The sequence below is a fragment of the Pinus tabuliformis genome, chromosome 3_1, assembly GCF_031772625.1.
Source record: "Pinus tabuliformis cultivar Carrire ecotype Pingquan chromosome 3_1, CPIR1, whole genome shotgun sequence".
NCBI lineage: Eukaryota > Viridiplantae > Streptophyta > Pinopsida > Pinales > Pinaceae > Pinus > Pinus tabuliformis.
Window position 1 is genome coordinate 839,021,181 of NC_142301.1, and position 5,171 is coordinate 839,026,351.

At 36.0% G+C, this 5,171-nt stretch overlaps 1 pseudogene; it reads left to right on the forward strand.

The window, feature by feature from the left end:
• The first annotated feature begins 1,722 nt into the window (after window positions 1-1,722).
• Window positions 1,723-3,954, forward strand: LOC149190121 (cullin-1 pseudogene; annotated as a pseudogene).
• The last annotated feature ends 1,217 nt before the right edge of the window (window positions 3,955-5,171 follow it).

Genomic DNA, 5,171 nt, shown 5'->3' on the forward strand with positions numbered 1-5,171 from the left:
TAATTGACTTCGGGAATTCTAGAGAGGAACTTGGGAATATAGTTTGCTGATTACACCTTTACAAGGGTTGTGAGACAACTTGATGGAGTTCGCTCTGTACCATTACGAAGATGTTTAAAGAAAGCTAATCACCCCATCACAAGACAAGTAAGAATTATATTTTCCAAGTTATATATATATCCCAAAAAAAAAATTCGAAATTCACAATTATAATGCATTGGATTATAATTATTCTAATCACATTGAATTCTACTAGCGAAACTTTATGATGAAAGTGTGGCAGTCAAGTTTGAATCGAGGGCAGGTTGCGGAACTCGAATCCACAAGGAATAGTCAACCACATGCGTGTAGAGGAAGGCAAATTGTCCCGCAGCATAGAGAATTATGTGTAGGTGATGGCAGTGGAATAAATTTTTTAACCATTTCAACAATTATAGTCGTTATGCAATTTACGTTTGGGCTGACAAGTTTTGGCACCAATAATCATGTGGATTTTTTTGCCATAACAATGCACATGTCCCACTGAGCAGACGTTGTCCTATGCATCATTTTTTTTTTTCTAAATATCAATTTCTTTTCCATTTTTGTGACAAGCTGCAAGATTGGAGTTGTAGGGTGCCATGATGATTATGTTTTCTCTTTTGTGCTCACCATTTTGTTTTCATTGACCTTCACAATGATGAGTGGCATCCACTATCCAGTAGAGTCCAAAATGTATCATGGCATGTCTTTAAACCATGGCATATTTTATTTTGTACTAATATTCTGTAATAGATATACAACACTGAATTCAAATAATGAGAAGGGTCACACCTGTAAGGATTGCATTGCTTCTCAAATTCCCAAGAGATGTCTTTATGGCATTGAAATTTTTTCCACTAGGTTAAATGGCTTGAATGTTGACTAAAAGCAAAAGCCCAGAAAAATTTGTCTGAAACATTATTTTTACTGAAAAACAAGTGCAACCATCAACCATAAGTATTTGAAAAAATAGTTTAAATAAAAAATAAAAAAATTATGAATATGCAAATTTTGCAAGCAAAGGTATGCTTCCTAACATGGACTATGCTACACTCTTCACATATAATCCCATATTCTCATAGATTCAATTATGAAACCCACTTGGTCATTAATAATATTTTGCATGGCCTATCTTCATCTTCACATATAATCCCATATTCTCATAGATTCAATTATGAAACCCCACTTGGTCATTAATAATATTTTGCATGGCCTATCTTCATCTGCATTCAAAGGAGTATGATAATGTGTAGTGTAAATGTGTGACAAAGGCAATGCATACACTGGCAATTGACTTGACATAATCTATGAGGGAGAGTCCCACGAATTAACTTTTCATGGATTGAAATATAACATTGTTAGTCTTTTAGCTTAATTTTGTACGGTAGTTTGAGATGGAAGTTTATATGGTTCATAATTTATTTATTTCACGAATTGTCGGCCCAGAAATTTGGGTGTCCCATATGGAGTGGCGATCTCCGTATAAATATATCAAAATGGTTCTTCTCTTCTTCCTCACCATGTGACACAATTTCTTTTGTTTTATGGGAAGCGACAACACAAATAGGCGCAGTCGACACAATCCGGTTACATTACCTGACATTCTGTGCGTTCGCAAGACTTCTCTGTAACGTTGGCAGACGTCGCTTGACAGAAGGTGACGGCTAAGAAAGGCGGGCAGTTACCACTTGGAAAAAGATGATGATGTCAACAGATACAGGTACTATAGAATTCAATGAAGGATGGGATATTATTCAGAATGGCATCCTAAAGTTGATAAATATTCTCAAAACAGATTTAAAAGGCGAGTTTCCTGTAACGGAGTACGTTAACATTTATACAACTGTGTACAAAATGTGCACCCAAAGGCCTCCTTATGTGTACTCACAACAACTCTATGACAAGTACAGGATTTCATTGGAAGAATACGTTGCTGTCACAGTATTGCCAGCTTTAGGGGAAGTGCATGATCAGTTCCTGTTGAAAGAAGTTGAGAAATGTTGGGGAAATTATCACAAGGTGCTGGTTAGACTCATCTCAAATATGTTCTTTTATTTGGATCTTTACTTCGTTCCGCAAAACTCCCTGGTTTCGCTAGTAAAAGTTGGAGTGATGTGTTTCCGTGACGTGGTGTATCACGGTATCAAGATTAATGTGAAGAATGTGGTGATTGAGTTGATTAATCGAGAGCGCGAGGGAGAACAAATTGATCGCGGTTTGTTGAGAAACATTGTGAATTTTTTTGTGGAAATGGGAATGGACCGCTTGGATTTGTACCAAAAAGACTTTGAAGCTCCCATGTTGGAAGATACTGGAGCTTACTACTCTAGGAAGGGTTCATTATGGATATTAGAGGAGGATTCGTGTCCTGACTATATGATAAAGGCCGAAGAATGTTTGAGATGTGAGAAAGAAAGAGTTGCTCACTATTTGCATTCCAGCAGCGAGCAGAAGTTATTAGAGAAAGTAGAAAATGAAATCCTCTCCCGCTACTATATTCAACTTTTGGAAAATGAGTATTCGGGGTGTCATGTTTTGCTTACAAACGACAAGAAAGACGATCTTTCGAGAATGTACAGGCTGTTCTGTAGAATACCTCAAAGCTTGGAACCTTTTGCAAATATTTTTAAACAGCATGTAATCAGCGAAGGAATAAAATTATTTAAATGGGTGGAAGATGTTGTCAAGAATAATAATGGAGACGGAAGTCATATAGATGACATTCCAGCACATGAGTTTGTGGAGAAGATTATTGAAGTGCATGATAAGTGTAGTGGTTACGTTGTGGATGCATTTCAAAGAAGCAGTATTTTTTATAAAGCCTTGAGGGAGGCATTTGAAGAAATATGTGATAAAAAAGTCGAAGAAAGCACATGTGCAGAGTTTCTGGCTACATTTTGTGACAACGTGCTTAAAAAGAGCGGTTTAAGTGATGATCATATTGAGGGTATTCTTGAAAAGGCGGCGAATCTCCTTCAGTATGTTAGTGATAGAGATTTGTTTGATGAATTTTACAGGAAAAAACTAGCTTCCAGATTACTACACCATAAAAGCGCAAATGAGAGCCATGAACGAGCCATGTTGTCAAAGATAAAGCATGAATATGGTCTCCAGCTAACGTCAAAGATGCAGGGCATGGTTAATGATTTCACACTGGCAAGGGAGACTCAACTTGACTTCAACACATATCTTCATGATAATTCAAATGTGCATCCTGGAATAGAGTTGACTGTTACAGTATTAAATAATGGGTTCTGGCCAACCTACAAGTTATTCAACCTCAATCCACCAGCGGAAATTCTTAAATGCATTAGGGCGTATGAAGGCTTTTATTCTACAAAATATCAGCATCGTAAACTTACATGGATGTATTGTTTGGGAAATTGTAAAATTATAGGAAACTTTGATACTAAGCCAATAGAAATTGCAGTATCAACCAACCAGGCAGTCATGCTTTTATTGTTCAATGATTTTGAAAGATTGAGCTGTGAAGAAATCAGTTCACAATTAAATTTGCGAGAGGAGGATGTTATTAGACTGCTTCATTCATTTGTATGTGGAAAGTACAAGATTATTTTGAAGGAGCCGGTGACTCAAACAATAACAAAAACTGATAGTTTTGAATTCAATGCTAGCTTCACCTGCAAATCTGCGAGGATTAAGATTTCACTTCCACAGATGGATGAGAAGAAGAGAGTCAGCGAGGTTGTAGATGGCGATAGATGCCATGCCATCGATGCTGCAATAGTTCGGACGATGAAGGCTAGAAAAGTCTTGAGCAGTCAGGAATTATTCGTTGAATGCGTTGAGCAACTGCAAGCCACGTTCAAACCAAAAGTTAAATTAATGCAGAAGCAGATTGAAGATCTGATTTCAAGGGAGTTCATAGAACGGGACAAAGAAAATTCTAATATCATTCGATATATAGCATAAAAGAAATTGCTCAATATACATGGTATCATTTTCGGGTATTGTTTTAACCCTACATTTTCAGTCATTCATTTGCAGGATACGAAACTCATTCATTTGCAGGATACGAAACTTTTCAAATGACTTTGAACATATCGTTTTGTAGAATTTGATTTTATCTAAATTATTACTCCTGCCGTTGTAGAATTAGATTTTATGTAGCCGTGATATAACGAGTTTGGTATCTGCATTGAGTATTGTTTTGTGGAATTTGATTTTATCTAAATTATTACTCCTGCCGTTGTAGAATTAGATTTTATGTAGCCGTGATATAACGAGTTTGGTATCTGCATTGAGTATTATTTTCTAGATTATTTTATATCTTATTTCTTATGGTGTTATTCGTTGCCTAGGCTCTCATCTTCTTGAGTCATCATTATAAGCTTATATTGCTGGAAACAGAAGTTAAACAATGGATTGTCCCGTCTCTTTTGCCAAAAATTGAACCAATTTTATTTGAATCAAATCGTTTTACTTTACCTTGATATGTGGAATTGGTTGAAAGGCCCTAGTTTTTAATTATTTACTGCTAGACATGTCTCTTGTGCCAAAATTTGAACCAGTTTTATTTGAAACAAACTGTTTTACTTTACCTCGATATGTGGACTTGATTGAAAAGTTATGGTTTTTAATTATTTACTGCACGACATATAGAATTAAATTTTATGTAAATTAGATTGTTTTGTAGAATTAGATTTTATGTAAATTATTATTCATGCCGTTGCACAAGCTACATTTTCAGTACTCCTTTTTATTTGTTTTTGTAGTTGCTCCCTATGAATTAGAATACTTCTTGGTTTCCTACTCTGGAATCTGATTTGAAGACTTTTCCTTCCAACTATGTTCTTATGATCTGAATTTATCACCTTAGTCATAAGTGTCATGTACCTCGTGTATTCTTACTTTGGCTAAATGTGGTATTGGGAGGTCCAACTCTTTCCTAATCATCCTTAAACAATTTGTCTACTCACCCCGCTCGAACTCTCCCTATATTGGCAGTCTCTCATTGAGTGGCTACCTCCACTTACCTTAGTCTCTTCTCCTCATCATCCTACTTATTGACCCACTTGCGAACTAACCAAGACTCAAACTATGATATTGGCTGACGGTCCTTCTTGGAACATATTGTTTTGTAGAATTTGATTTTATGTAGCCGTAATATAACCAGTTTGGGTTATGCA